Source organism: Anolis carolinensis, chromosome 3 (genome assembly GCF_035594765.1).
Source record: "Anolis carolinensis isolate JA03-04 chromosome 3, rAnoCar3.1.pri, whole genome shotgun sequence".
In the NCBI taxonomy this organism is placed as follows: Eukaryota; Metazoa; Chordata; class Lepidosauria; order Squamata; family Dactyloidae; genus Anolis; species Anolis carolinensis.
This window is the reverse complement of record NC_085843.1, coordinates 34,526,215-34,550,111: the sequence shown is the minus strand read 5'-3', so window position 1 is coordinate 34,550,111 and position 23,897 is coordinate 34,526,215. Positions and strand designations below refer to the sequence as shown.

At 42.4% G+C, this 23,897-nt stretch overlaps 1 long non-coding RNA gene across 1 annotated transcript in view; it reads left to right on the top strand.

Annotated features, from left to right (window-relative positions):
- The window catches only part of LOC134298053 (uncharacterized), a 59,449-nt gene that overhangs the window by 34,193 nt on the left and 1,359 nt on the right, over positions 1 to 23,897 (top strand). The window lies entirely within an intron of this gene.

Below are 23,897 nucleotides of genomic sequence, written 5' to 3'. Positions count from 1 at the left end.
AAGACACTATGGGCCCTTCCACACAGTCATATAACCCAGAATATCAGGGCAGAATAACCGACAATATCTGCTTTGAACTGGAATATCTGAATCCACACTGCCATATATCCCAGTTCAAAGCAGATAATGTGGGATTTTATTCAGCTGTGTGAAGGGGCCTATGTTGGGAAAGGCTGATGAAGGCACTGACTCATTGCAAATGTTTTTCTAGGTCTCTTTCTCATGTCCACAGACTGATTAGACCAATTAGATATATTTTGCCATGCAAAGCATTTGTACAGGAGCAGGAACACCGTAATTGGCTTTCTAATTCCTATTGAATTAGAAAGATTGACTGCTAGATTAGGATGCATTGTCACCTTTTTATTACCCCATGCCTACTAAAAATAAGACATGAGCAGGATGCATGCACATTTAACCAATTAAAATGTCAGTCAGTGTTCTGTTACAAGAGCAATGTCACAAGAGTGATTTTAAAAAAGCAACACTGCCATTTACATAAATATTAGTAGTCCTGGGTTTTTACGTGAGCACCAAAAGCACGTGAACATCTTTAAAACAATTATAACTCACCTCCCGCATATACCTAAAATTGTTCCAAAAGGATATATGAACTTCCTAGAATTCTGGTTTTTGATTTCTACTTGCTGTACATTCAGGACCTTTTTAAGAGGTGGCATTGTGGATATAGATTTCTCTTGCATGATATTCCTATGTCAAGAGGCAATTTCTTTTAATTTTTAAATGGCTGATGTTTTCTATTTGAAGTTTATCCTGTTTTAAAATCCTTTTTGAACATTGTTGTCTTTAAATACAGTTGGGTTGTGTGAAAATACATATGTTTTTAGAGTTACTCTTTGTGTATATAAGGTTGGGTATTTTTAACAGGCAGTTGTGAAATGAAGGCAGAACTGGGTGGATTCTGGCTTTGGACTTCTAAGCCAGCAATCCAAATCAGCCATTAAACCAATTTGATCTAAAATTATTCCAGAAGCATGCAGTGGCATGGACTCCACAACAGAAACCTATAACAGATATACAAACTCAATACTCTTTTGCATGCTTCTTTGCATTTCTCATTTCAATCGGTTCAATGATGGGAAAAGTGAAGGACTTATGTGACTCCTGAACTTTTTTTGACAATCAGGAAATGACCACCATACTTCCCAATGTACAGGGAATAACATTTTTAGCAGTGGTATCTGATGTATGGACTAAGTTTCCAAGAGTAGTTTATGACACTTCCTCTTAACCTGCTTCGAAATGGGATGATATAATATTTTAAGTCTACTATTGCTATTCTTTGCATAATTCTGTTTTATGTTTCTGCTGCTGTTCATCCCATTTGTTATGTTATAAGCATTATTTTTAATTTTGTGGTGACTTATAGTGTCATTTGTATGTATCGTTTTATCATAGATAGGCAGGAAATAAATGTTTGAATAGCAAGCAAACAAACAAGCTAACACAACAGAGGCATTAATTGCTCTGCCCTGTGTTATAATCTCTTATAAATTGCCTTTGGGGATTATTTGATTAAATAACAAAATGAAGGCTTCAAAACAGAGCAAATGGAGAAATTAAGGAAACCCCACTATTGGGGGTGGGGGGCAATGGCGACACAGTCTGGTGCATGTCTGAGATCACTTAAACATATGAAATGAAGTTGGAGCAGGTTCAAAAAGGGAAACAAGGATGATAAGAGGATGATAAGAATTGAGGAAAGGCTGAAGGAAATGAGTGTGTTCATCTTGGTGAAGACTTGTCATATCTTGGGGTAGGTGGGTTAGGTGTCAAGAGTTGACATGGGGAGTGGAGGTTTGTCCTTTGCTGACCAAGAGGGTAAGACCAAATCTAAAGGTTTGAAGTTACAGGACAGAGGATCTGAATTGAATATTAGGAGAAACCTCTTGATTGTATGGGAAGTTTGGCAGTGGAACAAATTACCTAGAGCAGTGGTGGGATCCCTTTCCCTGGGGGCTGTTCCAGACAGGACTTTAATGTGGGCCCAATTGAGTTTTAAAAACCTGATTGGACCCATATTAGAGTCTGACACTGGCCCAACATCCGCGCTTTCTTTGGGGGGGGGGGGTCCAGATGTCCTCCTGGTACCTTCTGGGAGAACACTGAGACACTAAACCACCCTACAAAAAGACTTTAAAAATTAACAACATTAATTGTTGCCAGAGTTCTCCTGTCGCATAGAAATTGCACCCCAGCAGAAGGGGGGCCAGGAGCGATTTTCCTCCCCCCCCCTTCTCCTGGTGCATAATTTCTACATGCCAGGAGAACTTCAGCAGCAGTTTAATGGTGGCCAGGTAAGTAATTTTATTTTCAAAGTCTTTGGGGGGGGGGGGGGTTAGGGAGGGGGTTAGAGCCCTCTCGGGTATTTTGGACTGATTCAGCCCGGAAAATGTGAGAGGTCTGTGCGGAATTCCAAGGGGGCAGTCCAGACAGTGGCCATAATGAGTTAGACCAAGGTCTTTCAGGAAGACCCGGATCTAATGTACTATGAAATTACTTCAGAACAAAGCAAGGTTTTCCTGTTTTGTCCTGAAGGAAATCATTTTTATGTGGGGCATTTTTTGGATGCCTCATGTAAAAACGAGGGAGCTTGCATGTTTTAGGCGCTGCCTGGATGCACCCTGGATTTCTTTAAAAACAAAAAAGGCTGAGTAACCGACTGCATAGAGCAGAAGGATGGTCCAAGAGGCCTCTTCCAAGTCTGTGATGCTATGATTCTGTAAGAGTTGCCCTGGAAAGCATGAAATAATTCCATAGTACAGTGATTCTCAACCTGTGAGTCCCCAGATGTTTTGGCCTTCAATTTGCAAAAATCTTAACAGCTGGTTAACTGGCTGGGATTTCTGGAAGTTGTAGGCCAAAACACCTGGGGACCTACAAGTTGAGAGCCACTGCCATAGTAGACCAAGACTGGGGAAGGGGTGGCTTGCAGCATGCATGCAGACCCTCAATATCACTTTTCCTAGCCACTTGAGTTCCCCACTCAGAGCCAGTCCAACAATGAGGCGAATTAAGCGGTCGCTTCGGGCGCAAAACATATGGGGGCGCAGTCGAGACTGCTTTTTCTGTTGATTTGTTGTAAAACATGATATTTTGGTGCTTAATTTGTAAAATCTTAATGTAATTTGATGTTTAATAGGCTTTTCCTTAATCTCTCCTTATTATCCAACATTTTCGCTTATCCAATGCTTTTATTTTTCAGTGATTGGTGGGGGGGGGGGCACGCCAAAATTCGGTTCGCCTACAATTGAAAAATACCTATGGCCGGCTCTGCCCCCACTCCTGGAAAACTCCGTAATCCCTCTAAAATTCAATTGTTTTTCCGACCCATCCCAATTCTGTTGCCCTCCCCTATTGCAAACAGGCTTCACAGGGATAGGGCCCAAGTCCTTATAGATTATATCAATGTATCTAAACCTGCTGCTTTAAGAACTGTATGATCTACAAATTAATAATAAAATACCTTTAAAATGACAGGCAGGTAACTGCTAACCATTTTTAAAATAATGATTCCTTGTGCTTCAAAGCTTGCCTCACTTCCCTTATATGAATTTATCATCTTTCAGGTAGTTGAAAAATCTTCATTTTCATTATCCAAAGTAGCCTACCAAGATAATCTAATACTTTTCATATTGCCTTTTGATGCAGAAATGTTCGCAACAGTTTGACTACTTTTTTTAAAAAAAGGAAAGGGAAGAGAATAGGGAAAAAACCCAGCTAGGCTAAATGTGCTGAGAAAATTGTGGAGGGAAGGAGAGAAGGGGAGGGAGATCCCTGGAGAATGGTCTTTTAAAAAGACTTTCATTCCAGATATTGCTTCTTTCTATTCTACTTCTCTGATGGCTGGTCACTTAGAAATTTCATTTTCTATCACAGGAGATAGATTGAAAAATAGTTCCTTAATGGAAAATGAAAATCCTAAATGGTTCAGCTACTGCACAAGTTGATGCTGAAAATAACTTGGCCAAGGCCAGGAGGGAAAATACCAAGAATAATGGGGCCAAGTTCAGTTTCTGGGGAAAAAAGTGATCAGCAACAACAGCAAGATTACCTCTCTCTCGCTCTCTCTCAAGTTTGAGTGTATGTATTGATATACATCTTGGCCAGCTGTATTTCTTTTTAAAAGAAGACAGTTGTTTACAGGAGGCAGCAGAAAATGATTCCTGAAAGCTGAAGCACAAGTTACAAACATTACATGAGAGCACTGCAAAAATCATGTCTGATGTCTGCATTTATCTTTACACAAAAATAACAAATAGGATTATCATAGGAATTTATTTCAGAAGCCAATATTATATAAAATATTATTTATTATGCTATATTTATTTAATGGTAGTAGTGAGGAATCTTGATTTTTTGCTCATTTGTTTTGCACTCTGGTGTTGGGCTGCTTTTTAAAAATAATTTGAAATGTGGCGAGCAGTGAGGATTCAGTTTTGCTAACAAAATCATGGTATCTTTTACACGTAATGTTATCATGATCTGAAATTGATTTATTTGGATACTAGGAGTGTGCTGAATTGCAATGCCAAGGAGCTAATGGTAAATTCTCAACATTTTCATCTTAACGTTGTATGCAATCATTACTGTAGTTTTCTCCCTGCTGCAGGTGAAAATGATCAACCACAAAAAGTCTTTCTGTTCAGAAAATGCTGTTTTCTTGTGGAAAAAACAGGGGCAGGGAGGTTGTGCAGGAAACCACAGGCACTTTTCTACACACATAATAATTTATCAAAGTGTACATGATTCCTGCTGGTCTATTACTTCATCTGAAGAAATTTTCAGACTATCAGGAATTTCACTTTTTGACTTGGAATATTTATTTATTTATTTGCGGTATTTATATACCATCCTTCTCAACCCCGAAGGGGACTCAGGAGAGTTCACAGTGTTGGCAACAATTCAATTTAATAAAAGCAGTATAAAACATCAAAATTAGCCCTCCCTTAATAAAACATTAAACATTATTAAACACATCACATAAAATAACATCATATATCACACAAAAACATAGTCCTTTTGCTTTGGCTCAGCACCAAGATGACCATATGACACGTAATGTGCACCCTCATTTTGGCAGGTCATTTAGCCCAAAAAGTTGAGTGTTAGATTCGGGTAAATAGGGTAATATCAGGCTTCTTGGTGGTCCTTAGCCCCTGGACACAGCCCCTTCATGCTTCAGCTTCTCCTCCAGAGGAGAATAAAGCAATAACAAATATTCTGTCCATGCCTACTAATTGCTAAGACAAATGGTATAGACCTCCTATATCAGTGGTTCTCAACCTGTGGGTCCCCAGATGTTTTTGGCCTTCAACTTCCAGAAAACCCAACAGCTGGTAAACTGGCTGGGATTTCTGAGAGTTGTAAGCCAAAACACCTGGGGACCCACAGGCTGAAAACCACTGTCCAATTATTTTAAAGTTATTTATGGTTCACAGATGTTTTGGCCTACAACTTTCAGAAATCCCAGCCAGTTTACCAGTTGTTGGGATTTCTAGGAGTTGAAGGCCAAAACATCTGGGGACCCACAGGTTGAGAACCACTGACCCAAACAACAGTGTTAATTGACATGCTCAAAGCTAAAAAGTAACTAACAATATGGAATGTTTTTTATCAAACATAATAGACATCTCCACCTCTCCTTTCTGATTCCCTTAAATTGGCAGTGGCAACACAGGTTCATGGAGAGAAAGTTTCCCCCTTTCTTCCCTCTTTCGTCCACTATTGTGATGGATAACTGTGTCAAGGGAGGACTATAGGAAATGAAGTGCTCCCAGTGGTTCCTGTAAATACAAATGTAAGATTATGGTTTCCTTTAGAGCAGTGGTTCTTAACCTGTGGGTCCCCAGGTGTTTTGGCCTGCAACTCCTAGAAATCCCAGCCAGTTTACCAGCTGTTAGGATTTCTGGGAATTGAAGGCCGAAACATCTGGGGATCCACAGGTTGAGAACCACAGTTTTAGAGTTTGGCTGCTCTCTTCTTGTTCCTTTAAAGACAGTAACTTTGAGATATTTTAGGTCATTCTTTTTGGTCATAGATTCAGAGGCTTCTCTTGATTCTGGACTTCTAAATATAAGATGCCAAATACCAATAAATGCCAAAAGGCATGTTTTAGTTGTTATCATTGGATTTTCTGTTCATAGGGTCAACCATCAAGGGAACACAGAGTTTCTGCTTTTCAGAACTGATTGTTTTCAGAACTGATGCTTCTACCCAGTTATACTTATTATAACACTAAGAGGACTTTCCAGCTCTCCTTTCAGAGTTTTATTTTATTTTATTTTATTTTAAAAAAATAAGATCACAACTAGCCAGTTACAAAAGAGAAAGGATTTTGTTCCTTCAATAACTGTGCAGAAGAGGGGAAATAATCAGATTCAGCTTTCCTTACTTTGCTGATCAGCTGAATTTGTTCACAAATCCAAATGTCCCTTTGTCTCTTCTGTTTGTCCTCTATTGTCTCTTAATGAGATATTTCATCTTTTAACAGACAGCAAAAATACTAGAGTCCTTCTCACACAATGTGTTTTATTAGAACAACCCTTTAAAATTCCTTCCAGCCATGGGATGCAAAATACAGCTGAATTATAGAGAAATCTCAGCAGTGTTTATCAGCGTGTGGTCATCCGAAGGTTCTTTCTGTCAGGAGTTGTTGACTTTTTGGTGACATCCTGAACTGCTCATGTATAGCCAGGCTTTATTCCTCCTCCTGTCTATTATGTTAAAATTACTGATGCTTTGCTGGAGCATCTGACACTGCCACTTAATATTTCCTATTTGGGGATCAGCCTGTTTTCTGTCTTGTCACCTTCAGAAGAGTGCAAAATCATATTCAAGGAGCAGGACATGGATGCACTGTCCTATCTTCGCTAGCACCGAATTGTGATGAGTGGAAATCAGAGCAGTGGAAACCTTCTAGCTCAGTAAGTCAGTACCGTTCCTCTCTAGTCAGTTCTTATAAGAGTTGATGCAAGATGCATGCAGAACAAAGTGCTCTATTTGAATGAAAGCTAGCTGCCAACTGGATTTTTTTATTACTACCTACTGGGGGAAAGACTTCGATATGCATTTGAGAAATTCAAAAGGTTGACAGCTAACCCAGATGCCTGAGGTTGTAGACGTCATTAAGGTTTTAAAATCCAAAGTTTCTTCCATACTTTACAAAATTGTTTTTGAAATACCGGTAGTCTCTGGTTTGAAAATCCTGTGCTCCCATCCTCCACGAAAGCCGACTTCTGACAACCCTCTCAGACCAAACTCCTTGTGAAACAATGCACACTCTGAAGCATTAGAAGACAAATAGCCTAGTTAGAAATGTGAATTAACAAAGGAATGGGCCAAGGTCCTGTACTGAGGCCATGATCCTACACCAGGCATGGGCAAACTTCAGCCCTCCAGCTGTTTTGGACTTCAACTTGAGTTTGGCCTTCCAAAACACCTGGAAGGCCAAAGTTTGCCCATGCCTGTCTTACACTCACAGAGTCATGCAATGGTTGCTTAATAGCACTTTATTAGTTCATTGTGGCATTGAAGAGCTAAATGGTACAAGCCCTTCTTCAGCACATACAAATTATTGCAGTGGTATTGGGGGTCTTTCATGGCAGCGAGTCCAATCCAGATTGCAGTCTGAATTTAACAGGACTAGGATTTCACAATGGGTGAATCCTAACTCCACCACATGAGATGAACTGCCACATTGACATAAAGGCCACCAACCACAATTGAATGAATGCTTGGGAAGGTTCTTTTCCCCTCGAAAATAGAGGTATATATTTCATGGGGGGGGGGGGGGGAACTTAGCCTACATCATATATTTGCTTTTTTAATCGTGTCAGAAGCATATTGAGAATATACTGCAAGTCACTTCTAGTGTGAGAGAATCGGCTGTCTACAGAGATATTGCCCAGGGACGCCCGAATGTATTACCATCCTGTGGGAGTCTTCTCTCATGTCTCTGCATGAGAGTCTGAGGCTGACAGACAGGATCTCACTCTGTCTCGCAGATTCGAACTGCCGATCTCCAGGTGAGAAATTCAGCTGGCACAAGGATTTAAACCATTGCACCATCACGGCTCCTATATATTTGCTCCAATGTTAACATTAGATTTCAGGATTACAGGTATATGCTATGCCAGAAGTTCCAAACTCATTTTAATCAATGGCCACATCAACCTTATGGTTGCCTTCAAAGGGACATTGCATCCATGGACAGAAAATCTGCGAATAAAGAGGGCTAACTATATATTTTTTACAAAGTGGTTGGTTTTCTTTAGTTTTTACTCATTTTGGATTCCCAGATGTTATTGAATGACAATTCCCATCACTTGTGATTATTTGCCATGTGGCTAATGAGAATTGCAATCCAACAGCTCTTGTGGCTCTGAAGTTGGGGAAAGGTTAAAGGATATTGTCAAGGCAGACATCATATCCACAAGCTTTGCATCGAAATTAAAACCCCACTATCTTGATTAAACAGAACAAACTATGGCCCCCAGATGTTACTGTATCACAGCTCCCCTCAGCTCTAGTCATGAAAGCTGTGATGATGAGGAGCTATAGTCCATGATATGGAGGGCCACATAAAATCATATGGTGGGCTGGATTCAGATTACAGGTCTTCAGTTTGACACATGTGTCCTAGGTAAAAATAAAAGTTTCCGCCTGACATTAAGTCTAGTCATGTCCGACTCTGCGAGTTGGTGCTCATCTCCATTTCTAAACCAAAGAGCCGGCATGACTGCATGGAGCATCGTTACCTTCCCGATGGAGCACTGCCTATTGTTCTGCTCATATTTGCATGTTTTTGAACTGCTAGGTTGGCAGAAGCTGGGGCTAACAGCGGGAGCTACCCTGCTCCCTGGGCTTGAACCGCCAACCTTTCAGTCAGCAAGTTCAGCAGCTCCGTGGTTTAACCCCATGCACCACCGGGGGCTCCCTACATGTGTTCTATGCCATCCTAAATTAAAGCCTTAAAACAAGGTACTAAAGAAGCATTAGCTGATAGTTTTACAATAAGAAGAGATTCCTCCCCGTCATGCTCATAGTCTGAAGTTTTCCCCCCTAGCCAATATGATTTCAGTATAAATAGTTGTCCATATTACTAATGCACCAATGGGCTTTAAACAGCTGTGAACCCTTGCATAATAGATAATGTGCCCCTAGCAGGGTGATGTTGGATTCTGTAAGAGCATTTTGAAAAACATTTTCGGCCAAAGTAGAAAGAAAGCCTTCCCTTGCCCACTGTTTCCTTTTTCTTTACTTTGTTTGGACCCCCCCCCCCCACTTCTCGAAGTAAGCCCCAGTAGGCATGACTCTGCTTTAAATTCAGAAATACCCATCACACCATTATCAATCAGCAATCTCCATGCCTTCAGCAATGCTGGTAATATTATCTTATTCATGTTATATTCTTCTAAAAATAAAAAGCACCTTCCAAGCTACTTCCTTCCCCAGGTGTGCTTGTCCTTTCCCCATTCATGTTCAATGGAACCATGAAGATTTAAGGATCAGTAGGGAATGGTAAAGGCCATTTTAATTTTTTTTTCTTGCACCCCATCAATAGCAACGCTGTGGCTGCCCTCAGCCAACTCTTTCCAAGTCACAGGCCTCAGGCTGATTGCTGCCATAGTTTGCAAAGGCTCGTGTTGTTTTTTTCATACAGTATGCAATTCATGGCCGTTGCAGCTATCTTTTCAGCCGTCATGTTCTGAAACATTACCCTTTAAAATGGTAACTTTTTTTTTTATCTCCAAAGGCTTCTGAGCGACTGAATTGCTTTCATGCATTTGCAGACCTATTTTAAGCAACCTCCCACCTTGTGTGTAGTCATATGCTGTAGGCGCCTACTGGCCTCACTATTAAGAGAGAGAAACGAGCAGTGAAGGCAGCAATGAACAAGTATTCCAGTATGTTGGAGAGGGGTAAGGTGGGAAACACTGTTCACAAGTGCTTAAAAACCCCATCCTATCAGCTCTACGATTATCTCCTTCTCTTCTTAATTGCACTGCAGCCTCTGTCAATCCATGGGTATGCTAGGGATTCAATGCTGCTCTCTGACACATTACAGTAGCTTATGTTAAAGGAAATGTGTTCTACTACACCCCCCCCCCCCCACACACACACACACAAAGCCAATGTAGCAGTTTGAGGGAAATTGATTTAAGTCCTAGATGAATCAAAATAAAAGCTGACCAATAATCAATCCACAAAAACACAAACACAAGGTCTAAGGTAAAGGTTTTCCCTTGACATTAAGTCTAGTCGTGTCTGACTCTGGGGGTTGGTACTCATCTCCATTTCTAAGCCAAAGAGCCAGCATTGTCCATAGACGCCTCCAAGGTCATGTGGCTGGCATGACTGCATGGAGCGCCATTACCTTCCCACAGGAATGGTACTCAACTTTGCATGTTTTCAAACTGCTAGGTCTACACAAGGTCTAGAAGAACAATTAAACAAGTTTAGATTTCTTTGTAAAACATAAGAAAGTAGCTTTACTCACTAAACCTATCCATCATCAAATGCATGACTTAATGGAAGTGAAAGAAGTAGGTGGATAAGAGAAATAAGGGAGATGCACAAAGAGGGAGGGTACAGAAAAGCAAACAAAGGGAAGTTATAATATATGTTTTGTCTAAAAGCATATATTATAACCCGCGGTAGCTCAGCGGGTTAAACCGCTGAGCTGCTTAACTTGCTGACTGAAAGGTCGACGATTCGAATCCAGGGAGCGAAATGAGCGCAGGTGAGCCCCCGCTGTTTGGCCAGCTTATGCCAAACTAGCAGTTTGAAAACATGCAAATGTGAGTAGATCACTAGGTACTAGGCTTGCTCAAATAATTCGTTTTCCCCGTTTACCGTTATTGATTCGTTATTTTCGATTGTTTTGAAGCAATATCGAACCTTGGTTGTCCACACGTCTGGATATCGCGGTTTCGAATCGCGAGAGGCCGTTTTTTCTAATTTCTTCGTTTTTTTGTTAAGAAAAAAAAGCTTTTGCAAAGCACCCAAACTCCTTTCCTTTTGCCCCTCAGCCAATGGGAGGCTCAGCCAATGGGAGGGGGCGAGGGGGAAGGAGGCCGAGGAGGAGGAGGAAGACGGAGGGGGGAAATGGCCGCCGCCGCCGCCTCGCCTCAGCTCAGTGCATTAATTAATTGGGCCTTAATGAGCCCCCTTCCAAGCCAAACCCACCAGAGAAACACCCTCAATGCAAACCTTGCAACGTCCTTCTCTCCTTCTTGGACACAAAGGCAAAGGGAGGAGGCACTTCGGGTTCCCAAGCGACCTGAAAAGAGCCATAGAGAAAGGGAGAGCCAGTGCGCATGCTCCACCCTCCAAGGCACACAAGGGGGGAGTTCGCATGGGAGCCGGAAGTGTTGGGGCCTCCGTCCCTCCCTTGCTTTTCCTCTTTGGTCTCCCTATCTTGAACACAGAACACGCATGAAAAAAAACACACCATAATTTCACAATATATAGTTTAAATAACAAAAGGAAGAGGAAGGAAGAGGCCCGGGATGCGAGGGGGTGTGGGCCAGGCCCGTCCTCGGCTGCTCCCAGGGGCCCAGATTCGCACCCTCCCTCCCCCCAATACAGGTCTCCAGTCCATACCACGCTACATGAACTTGAATGGATACTGTGGTTGTGTTGTCGAAAGCTTTCATGGCCGGGATCACACTGTTGTGGTATGTATTCCGGGCTCTATGGCCATGTGCCAGAAGCATTCTCTCCTGACGTTTCACCCACATCTGTGGCAGACATAGAGGTTTTGACGTCTGTGCGAAGCTAGGCAAGTGGGGTTTATATATCTGTGGAAGGTCCAGGGTGGGAGAAAGAACTCTTGTCTGTGGGAGGCAAGTGTGAATGTTGCAATTGGTCACCTTGATTAGCATTGAATAGCCTTGCAGCTTCAAAGCCTGGCTGCTTCCTACCTGGGAGAATCCTTTGTTGGGAGGTATTAGCTGGCCCTGATTGTTTCCTGTCTGGAATTCCCATTTTCTGGGTGTTTCTGGGAAGGTAATGGCACTCCATGTAGTCATGCCGGCCACATGACCTTGGAGGTGTCTATGGACAACACTGGCTCTTGGGCTTAGAAATGGAGATGAGCACCAACCCCCAGAGTCAGACATGACTGAACTTAACGTCAAGGGATACCTTTACCTTTACCTACACACACACACACACACACACACACACAAAAGCAGGGACTATATATATATATATATATATACACAATATATATCACACACACACCAATTTAACAAAGTTTCAGCCACAAAAACAAAGTTTCTGAAGTAGAACAATGACTTTCACAGTAAAGACAACCCAATTTAACAGGAAATAAGACTTTCAAACCAGGAACAGATTACTGCAATTATTAAAAAAAGGTTTATTATAAAAGCTATGAAAATTTGCCAAAAATCAGAGGATAAGGGAAACGTTCCACATTTTGGTGAGCTATCAGTGTTAAATGTGTTCTACCACTGTACCAAGTTTGAAGAAGATCACTCAAAAAATGAGGGCGGGAGAGCCCCCTAAGTCCCCCCCCCTTCGGGCTGTTTTTGGGCCACCGCGCATGCGCGTCCGCCATTAACGAATTAATTTCGAAAATAACGAATTTTCGTTAATTTCGAAAAATTTTGGGGGCCAAATTCGTTATTAGCAACAAAAACGAAAAACTGCCCCCTCTAGTTTTGAAACGAGTTTAGAATCAAATTTTTCATGGATCGATCAAGCCTACTAGGTACCGCTCTGGCAGGAAAGAAACAGTGCTTGATGCAGTCATGCTGGCCACATGACCTTAGAGGTGTCAGCATACAACCCCGGCTCTTCAACTTTGAAATGTAGATGAGCACCAACCCCCTGTCACGACCCAGGCTGCAGAGCACCAATAACCATACACAGAGGCCAGAATCTAACTAATATCTTTATTGAAGGAATATATAAAGTTAATAAGAACAAGTGTAGAAAATAGTCCAGAAATAGACCTTTCAGGAAAGGTCAGAAATAGTCCAAAAAAGCAATGTCCAATAGGAAATATTAAGGTCCAAAGTTGTAATCCAATAACCGAAACACTCACTTTGCCAAGCAAAGTGAGGGGAGATGACAAGGTCCTTTAGTCCATAAAACTTGAGCGTGGCTAGGAAATAACTTGATACTTGAAACAAGGCTTGAACGTGGAACAAGGTAACTAGGAACAAGAACAAGGTCCGTGGAATAACTTGGTAAAATCCGTGAAACAAGGCAAGGATTGATCCTGGGAAACAAGGCAAGGTCCGCAGATAAACAAAGGCTGGGAAGCAAGGCGAAGGCTGGATAGCAAGGCAAGGCTTGGGCAGGAGCGAGGCTTGAATCGGAGCGCGCTGTCCAGACACAACTCGCTCCGTAGGCTGACGAATTGACTCCGCGAAGTTACTACGCGGGCAAAACACCTATATAGAGTCTAACTTTCTCACCGAAGCCGTTCTCTGGGAAACAGAAACGAAAGCTAAACTCCGAGACCAGATGTTAAACTCCTTAAAGATTCTCACGAGAAACAGTCTTAATTGGCAACATTCTTAGCTGCTATCCTCGCACTCCTGCGCGAAGCTGATTCCAAACTTCTCTGTTGTTTACAAAACTCCCGGCGCAAGAACACGGGAGAAGTAGGCTCTGGGGTTGTTTGACATACTTCTGGGACACAACTTTCTTGCAGGTGCAAGGTTCCCAGATCTGCCTGGGGAAGATCTGGCTGAGAGGAATCCAGTTCAGACTGGGAAGGTAAAAAACCCAAGTTTTCATCTTCAACAGGGATTACAATGTCCTGAGCAGGACTACAAGGCCCATGGGTCATCACACTATCCCCCTCCTCAAGGCCCCTCCCAAACTGGGGCCCTCTCCCCGAGGCGCGAGGTCGCGGCTTGGCGGGATAGGTCTGATGAAAGCGGCGGGTTAGATCAGGAGCATGGACTGTGGAGGCGTCTTCCCAAGAGCGTTCCTCAGGGCCAAAACCCACCCAGTCAATGAGATATTGTAGGCGGCGGCGATGAAAGCGAGAATCCAAAATGTCCTCAACCTCAAACTCCTCCTCCCCATTCATCAACACAGGAGGGGGGGCCGGTTGGTCTGAATCAGGACGCACACCCTCCGCCGGAAGGAGCAGGGAACGGTGAAACACTGGGTGAATGCGCATTGAACGCGGAAGTTGGAGTTTGAAAGTCACGGGGTTTAATTGCGCCACCACTGGATAGGGGCCAATGAAACGGGCATCTAACTTCCGGCAAGGGCGGTGGGAGGGCAGAAAGCGAGTGGACAGGAAAACCCGATCTCCTACCTTGATTTCGGGGCCCGGCTGGCGATGTTTGTCAGCGTGGCGTTTATAGTCCTCCTTGGCTTGGTCCAGTTGCTGGAGCAAAAGGTGTTGCACCGCTGTGAGTTCCTGCAGCCAATCCTCTGCTGCGGGAACTTCTGAAGTTTCAATGACAGGGGGGAAGAAACGTGGATGGAAGCCGTAGTTTGCAAAGAACGGCGTTTCTTTTGTAGAAGCTTGAACTCCATTGTTGTAGGCAAACTCAGACAGTGGTAACAGAGAAGCCCAATTGTCCTGTTGATAGTTTACATAACAGCGAAGATACTGCTCCAAAGTGGCATTGGTGCGCTCCGTTTGCCCATCTGTTTGGGGATGATGAGCTGAAGATAAGCGAGAGTCTATGCCCAATAGTTTTTGTAGTGCCTTCCAAAAACGAGAGGTGAATTGAGATCCACGGTCTGTGACTAAACTCTTGGGCAATCCATGTAGTCTGAAAACATGTTGAAGGAATAGATCTGCAGTCTCTTTGGCCGTGGGAAGACCTTCACAGGGAATGAAATGGGCTAACTTGGTGAAAAGGTCCACCACCACTAGGATCGTGGTGAAACCACAGGAAGGTGGTAAGTCAGTGATAAAATCCGCAGAAATTATTTCCCATGGCCGAGATGGGGTAGGAAGGGGATGCAGAAGCCCTGAGGGCTTCTCCCTTCTTATCTTGGAGCGCTGGCATACTGGGCAGGTGTTGACATATTTTTCCACATCCTTGCGGATCTTGGGCCACCAAAAATCCCTTAGGATCAGATGCATGGTTTTAAATAGTCCGAAATGCCCAGCTGGTTTGCAGTCATGACACAGACGAAGCGCTTTCTCCCTGCCCGGTCCGGGTGGGATATAAACATGATTTCTATAGCATAGCAGTCCATCTTTAAGCGAAAAGGGAAAATGCAGACCTTGGCGAAGTTGGTCCTGCGCCCAGGCATCTGCTTGCTGACTAGCCCGGATTTCTTGAGCACAGATGGGTCCTGGAGTAGGGGAAGTTGAACCAATGGGAATGGATTTGGTGTTCCCTTATCCACATCCTGGTGGGTTCCGACCACTGACTTACGGGGCCCGTCTTGAGGGGGCGGCTGTCTATGGCTTGCACCACACGGGCATTCTTGAAATCATGATATTGTAATCCCAGAGAGTCGGCATACTCTCTATCGATGAAATTGTTGGTAGCTCCAGAGTCTATCATGGCGTGGATCATGACGGGTCCTCTTTTTGCTGACCATAAAGTGACCACGAGAAGGAACAGGACCCCGGTTGGCGGCTCTTGGATGGATTTTTTGACCGGGTTGGCGAGCCTCTCTACACCCGGTCGTTGGCTTCCCCCGCCGGCTGTGTACCAGTCGGCTCAGACGCCTTCGTCTCCGTGGAGGACGCCGCCGCAAGACGGGCGGCCGGCTTCCCTTTGGCTGGGCACTCTCTGGCGAAGTGGCCCCCGTTCCCGCAGTACCAGCAGAGGTTTAAGCGTTGACGACGGGCCTTCTCGGCGGCATCTAGTCTGGGACGCACATTGCCCAACTGCATCGGCACCTCCTCGCCTCCTCTGGGGTATGGGGTTGGTGGTGGGGGTCTCCATACTGGTCGTGGCTGAACGCTGGCGGGAGCGGGGGGATTTGCCCCGGCTCTACTGCCCTGGCCTCGAACCCACTGTTTCCTGTTGGCAATCATGACTTCAGCCCGTAAACATTGATCAATGAGTGCCTCGAGGGTCTGGGGAGGGTCCACCTTGGAGATTTCTTCCAGCATTTCAATGTTGAGACCCTCCCGGAATTGTCCTCTGAGGGCTACATCGTTCCAGCCGGTATTGTGGGCCAGCACTCGGAACTCGGCTATATACTGAGACATAGGTCTGTCTCCTTGGAAAAGGCGACGGAGTTTGTGACCGGCTGCCTCCAAATTGTCCTCGATTCCCCAAGTCTCCTTGAGGTGGTCCAAGAAGTGTTGCGCTGATCTTAGGTGTGGAGAGGCTTGGTCGAACAGTGCCGTCGCCCAATTGGCCGCTGGCCCGTCTAGAAGACTGTAAACCCACGCCACTTTGATGTCTTCTTGGGGAAACTCGGCATCTCGGGCCTCTAGATAAGCTTGACATTGGCGACGGAAAACATGAACCTTAGAAGCTTCTCCAGTAAACTTGGTGGGCAACGCCATGGCCGGGAGGCGGACTCCGCGCTCCCGCAAGCCCTTTATTTCTCCATCCTGGGCGTTGAGTCTGTCGCGGATGCGATCCACCTCTTCCTTGTCGATGGTGTAGGTAATCGGCTGGCCGCTCGGCCCAGGTACGTCTCCGGTGGACATTCTGGCCGAGGTTAATTGGTGCTTAGGGTGGCGGAGTCAAACTGTCACGACCCAGGCTGCAGAGCACCAATAACCATACACAGAGGCCAGAATCTAACTAATATCTTTATTGAAGGAATATATAAAGTTAATAAGAACAAGTGTAGAAAATAGTCCAGAAATAGACCTTTCAGGAAAGGTCAGAAATAGTCCAAAAAAGCAATGTCCAATAGGAAATATTAAGGTCCAAAGTTGTAATCCAATAACCGAAACACTCACTTTGCCAAGCAAAGTGAGGGGAGATGACAAGGTCCTTTAGTCCATAAAACTTGAGCGTGGCTAGGAAATAACTTGATACTTGAAACAAGGCTTGAATGTGGAACAAGGTAACTAGGAACAAGAACAAGGTCCGTGGAATAACTTGGTAAAATCCGTGAAACAAGGCAAGGATTGATCCTGGGAAACAAGGCAAGGTCCGCAGATAAACAAAGGCTGGGAAGCAAGGCGAAGGCTGGATAGCAAGGCAAGGCTTGGGCAGGAGCGAGGCTTGAATCGGAGCGCGCTGTCCAGACACAACTCGCTCCGTAGGCTGACGAATTGACTCCGCGAAGTTACTACGCGGGCAAAACACCTATATAGAGTCTAACTTTCTCACCGAAGCCGTTCTCTGGGAAACAGAAACGAAAGCTAAACTCCGAGACCAGATGTTAAACTCCTTAAAGATTCTCACGAGAAACAGTCTTAATTGGCAACATTCTTAGCTGCTATCCTCGCACTCCTGCGCGAAGCTGATTCCAAACTTCTCTGTTGTTTACAAAACTCCCGGCGCAAGAACACGGGAGAAGTAGGCTCTGGGGTTGTTTGACATACTTCTGGGACACAACTTTCTTGCAGGTGCAAGGTTCCCAGATCTGCCTGGGGAAGATCTGGCTGAGAGGAATCCAGTTCAGACTGGGAAGGTAAAAAACCCAAGTTTTCATCTTCAACAGGGATTACAATGTCCTGAGCAGGACTACAAGGCCCATGGGTCATCACACCCCCAGAGTCGGACACAACTAGACTTAATGTCAGGAACAAACCTTTACCTTACTTACCTAAACCCCTAGAGGGTAATATGTGAACTAGCAAACAGTGAATTGATAACTCAAATAATAAAATCAAGTCTCAGATCTCAGAGGAGCTTTGAACTCTTATGAGAAGTTCTCTTCTCATGAAATTTGAGGTGGGCTTTATATAGGACTGCCTCATGCCCACCAGCCAGCCTTGAGCTGGCTAGGCACCACCTGTATTTAGGGTTAGGAAAACCAGCAAACCTATTCAGACTCATAAACTCGCTGCTGCGGGATTACCCAGGAAACATAGACAGATGTCTTATACTGAGTCAAACTTTTGCTCTATCTAGTTTCGTATTAACCATGTTATCTGGCAGTGTTTCAAATAGAAATGCATATGTGGAAATTTGAGGAATTGAATCTGGGACATTTTACACTAGAACATGTAATTGCAAAAGCTTAAGAGACTGTGGCCTTGACAGCTACAGCTCATTCCATAAATGCTCAGCTTTCTTACTCGTCCCCTAAGGCAGGTGAAAAGTCATTTTACTATATCCATTTCCCAAGAGGTTTTAGGTCCAATAAGAACCTTTATTTCTCCAAAAATTGAACCAAAAACTTTATTTTTAAAAAAGTGTTGAAAAATGAGATGTGTCAGCAGATACAATAATGTCCACGGTACACACTTATATTACATGCACAACATATATATCCTACCACTAGGTTATACACAGAATAGTTAGATTGTCTAGAGTGGAATGGGAGGAAAAGTAATGCACAAATAAATAGGCTTCAATCCATATGTGAGAAAGAATAGAACACTTCTGCTTAGGAAAAGAAATAGCTTTAATTGGGCTTGAGGAGATCAATGAAAGTAGCCTTTTCACACTTCCTGAGACATGCTGTGAGAAAATGCACACCTTTCCCCCATCATTCACACAGTTGGAAGATTTACAAGGCATTTGCCAAAAACAACAACAGCAGCAATTAAGCGATTCATAAAGCAAAATGAGGAGGGCCAAATATTGTCAAACCTTCCTTAGGTTTATGAAAGGAAATTGCATAAATTCAATAAATAAATACACACATTGAATGCATGTGTGCTTTTAATGAAAAATGATGATGATGATGATGATGATGATGATGATGATGATGACGATGACGACAACTTTATTTTTGTACCTTGCCTCCATCTCCCCGAAGGGACTCGGGGCAGCTTACATGGAGACGAGCCCAATCAACATACCGTATATACTTGAGTATATGCCGACCCTAATATAAGCAGGAAGCACCTAATTTTACCACAAAAAATTGGGGAAACTTATTGACTCAAGTATAAGCCGAGGGTGGAAAATGCAGTAGCTACTGGTAAATTTCAAAATGAAAATAGATCCCAATGAAATTATATTGAAGCATCAATAGGGTAAAGGTTTTTGAATATTTACCGTATTTCAAAGAAAAACAGTAAACGTGCTCTGTAAGTGGAAAAGTAGGGTCAAACAAAAACAATATGGTATTAACAATGGCTTAATAATAATAATAATAATAATAATAATAATAATAATTTGTACCCTGCTGTATCTCCCCATGGGGACTCAGGCCAGCTTCCATCATAGTAACAGACAAACATTCAATGCCTACATAAATAATGCAGAGCTAGATATAGATCTATAATTATATATACTAATTTCACATATGCATTTCCCCCTGAAACGTTTGCAAATCCTCTCTCTATATATGTGCATTTCACTCCTGCAATATTTGCAAGCCCTATATATCTATGTTTCTATCTTTCTAGAAATCTCTCTGTGTGTGAATTTCCCCTGCAATATTTGCAAGCCCTATATTCATAGCCCTATATTCATACCTATCTATCTAGACATCTCTCTATATATAGATAATTATATCTGTATAGGATTTGCAAAGACTTGCAAACATGTGAGGTGAAAATTCATATATAAAATAATGTATACACATAGATACAGATATATAGGTACATGGAAGTCTCTAGCTATCATATGTATATAGGATTTGCAAACATATGAGGGGGAAATTCATTATAAAATTAATGTATATAGATAGATAGATACAAATATAAAGGTACATAGGGATTGCAAAGGCTTGCATGGGGAAATGCCTATATATCTGTAGCAGAGATTAACAAATATTTCAGGGGGAAATGCTTTTATAAGATTAATGGGTAAATATATATTCTTCCTAACTTCCAAGGACTTCTTTTCCTTTTCAAAACATTCCCTTGGTTAAGAGCGAGGGAGGCTATGGAAAAGGAAAAGTAAACACTGATAAGGGAGGGCAAGATGAGAGAGAAATATAGCATATATTGCAAGCAACAGCCTCAAGGCTCCGCTGCCGGCTTGACCTTGACCCGATTACAAGCCGGGGGAGACTTTTTCAGCTCATAAAAAGGGCTGAAAAACTAGGCTTATCTTCGAGTATATACGGTAGTTAAAATATGAAATATGACATACTAAGTACATACATAGTACATAGTATTGAAATGTGTTCAAGATGTGGTTGCAGCAGATTTCCTATTTGTTGTGATGTGTTCACTTTTAAAGTTAGGTTTTCTAATTTTAACAGTGAAAGGAGAATCAACATGGCAGAATGAAACATAGCAAGAGCTATTCTGGACCAGACTAAAGGTGTAACTAGTCCAACATTGTGTTGGCAAAGTGGCCAACCAGCTGACCATGGGATGACCACAAACTGAATCTCCTCCTCCTCCTTCTTCACCTCTGACTTTATTGCAGGTTATATATCATCCAATTCTCCTCATCTCCCAGTTTGTCCACTTGTGGTCCCCAAGCTGACATTTATCTTACTACATTGGTTCTGATACTGGACATATATTGTACTGGAGTGCCATACATAAGGAAACAATCCCTGGGGAGAGGGAGAATTTAATTCTCCTCATCCACTTATACTTTTTGGAATTAAAATTAGATTCCTACTTTCACTTTACATGTGAACAGAGCAAACATATTAGTAAACAGAATGGCTGCTCATCAGTTTGTTAAGCCTTGGCCGCATAAACACTTTGTTACCTGGTACAAGGCTTCTTCTTCAGCCATGGAGAATTAATGTGGATGAGGTCACTAGCAATTATGAACTAGAGCAGGGGTCCCCAAACTAAGGCCCGGGGGCCGGATGCGGCCCTCCAAGGTAATTTACCTGGCCCCCACACTCATTTATAATATAATATTTTTATATCAGTTTTAATAATATAATATATTGTATATACATATAATATTGATAAGAATATTATCATTTTATACAATATAATACTAACAATAATACAATATAATAATATTAATTATATGTTATATATTACATACAATATTACAGTATAGTGGTATAGTTCAATATAGTATAATGCTAATATTGGGCTATGCTAATAATATAATATATTGTATGTACATACAGCTGCTCTGAGTTCCCTTCGGGGTGAGAAGGGTGGGATATAAATGTAGTAAATAAATGTAGTAAATGAATAAATAAATAATTTTGGACTTAGGCTCGCCCAAAGTCTGAAATGACTTGAAGACACACAACAACAACAACAACAACAACAACAACAACAACCCTAATTAACCTGACTATCTCATTGGCCAGAAGCAGGCCCACGCTTTTTATTGAAATCCTGATAGGTTTATATTGGTTAAAAATATTTTCAATTTTAAATATTGTATTGTTTTTCATTGTTATTGTTGTTTTGCACTACAAATAAGATATGTGCAGTGTGCATAGGAATTTGTTCGGTTTCCCCCCCCAAATGATAATTTGGCCCCTCAACAGTCTGAAGGATTGTGGACCGGCCCTCTGCTTTAAAAGTTTGAGGACCCCTGAACTAGAGGCTGTATGAGTAATCTGATTACAGGGTGATCTGAAGATTCTGGCCAAAGGATGTCTCTATTATGAAGTGGTGAGATAATTTGCTTCATAAGAAAGCCAACTGCAAAAGCCAAATTGGGAAAATCTGCATGAAACTAGTTGTGAAAACTTGCTTTTGAGAGCAAAAATGGCCCATGTCCATTTTAGCTGAAGGATTTTGGAAGTCGCAGTGCCCACAGGTAATTTGCCCAAGGTGTTCTATCAACATTTGTAATGGTCCCATGAAGAGTTTTACAATGATGTGCTATTGAGAGCACTGGCAAAACAGTCGTGACTAAAACCTCTTTCCCTGCTGCTAACAGCATTAACTTTCCTTTAATTATTTTGAATGATATCTTGTTTTCAGCAGCCATTAAATTCTTTTATTTATTACTGCAAATGAGATGTGAATTTCACTGCAAAGGTTTTAATTTCAGTTTTGGCAGAGGGCGAAGGTGATGTGGAGTAGAGTGTTCACCACAAGGAATAGAGTGTTCACTGCAAGTCACTTCTGGTGTGAGAGAATTGGCTGTCTTCAAGGACGTTGCCCAGGGGACGCCTGGATGTTTTCGATGTTTTACCATTTTTGTAAGAAGCTTCTCTCATGTCCCCACTTGGAGCTAGAGCTAACATAGGGAGTTCATCCGCAACCTTCCCGGGTTGGATTTGAACCGGCAAAGACAGCAGTCAGCAGTCCTGCTGGCACAAGGGTTTAATCCATTGTGTCACCGGGGGCTTCCACTATTTCACTACATTTCATATTGTTCAAAACCATTACTACCCTCCTCCCCACTCAATGAATGAGATAGTTTATAAAATAAATAGGCAAGTGTTCAGGATTTTTGTTAGAGAAGACATGGAGGAGGAGGAGGAGAGAGGGCCAATATTGATTTTCCACTTCTGGCTGCTGCTTTTGTTGTTTCTAAAACAGACTTCAGTAGTTAAAAGAGCTGGAAGGGCTTTCCAAATCTGGGTGAGGTCTGGTGGGGAAAAGAGGTGGGTGCTAGGACTGTTTGATAGGCAAAGATCTGTAGTGTAGCATACATGTTCAGGAGAGGGGTTTAACAGAGCCGGCCCTAGGTATTTTTCAAGTGTAGGCGAACAGAATTTTGGCACCCCCCCCCCCAAACCAATCACTGAAAAATAAAAGCATTGGATAAGCGAAAATGTTGGATAATAAGGAGGGATTAAGGAAAAGCCTATTAAACATCAAATTACATTAAGATATTACAAATTAAGCACCAAAACATCATGTTTTACAACAAATCAACAGAAAAAGCAGTCTCGACTGTGCCCCAGTATGTTTTGCACCTGAAGCGACCGCTTAATTTGCCTCATTGTTGGACCGGCTCTGGGGTTTAATATTCACAGTTTTCCACTTTGACAGGAATTTTGCACCCTTAACGCCCCATGAAAGTGAGGGCCAGGGATATACCTTGCATGTATGGCTATTTCATTGCCCATCAGTGTTGCACAGAAATGTTTGCACTAATTCAGTTCAAGTTGTGCAACATGGATAGATGGCATCTGTATTTAGATGCATATCTGGATATAGATCCATGGGCATTACACTACTTCCAAAGGGAGGTAGATTCATTTGAATGCTTGGATTTAAATTCTCAAAAATATTCCATCTCAATTAGTTAATAGTGACTGCAAGGCATGAAGGAGCACCACTATCAACACCTTCCCTTTATTAATGGTCTTGAAACTATGCAATTTTTGACTTGACCACCCCCATTTCATCCATGGATGGTGATTTTTTTAAAAAAAATTACCTTTCTTCTTACTTGGTCACTATGGTGTTATATTGTATTTTGTGTTTTAATTTGTTTTTATATCTGCATGTTATGATGATACTGTTTTTAGTTATTTATATTGGTTCTAACTTGTCACATTTTGTTTCTGTTTTGGGCTTGGCCCCATGTTAGCCACCCCCGAGTACCTTTGGGGAGATGGTGTCGGGATAGAAAATAAAGTACTATTATTTTGAACCAAGTTTCTGATTAATAAGTTCTGCCCTTTCTCACAAGGTGGGGACTTTTCTCAGGGTCAAAAAAGGTGTGTGTCTGTGTATTTTCACAGCATTGGAAAATATTCAAGCGCTCGGCATCAGTTTTATCAAGATGGGTTATTTTGTCATTTGGCTTTTTTTTTTTTTTGTTGATCGTAAGCATTAAGGTTTACCATCAGCTTTTACAAGGCTTTCTTTGAGCCTGGAAATTGCTATTCAGTGAAGTGAAGTGTTAAATCTGGTCCCATCCATGATGTGATCAGACTACAAACTGGAACACTTTTGGCTGACATTATTAAAAAGATATATAACC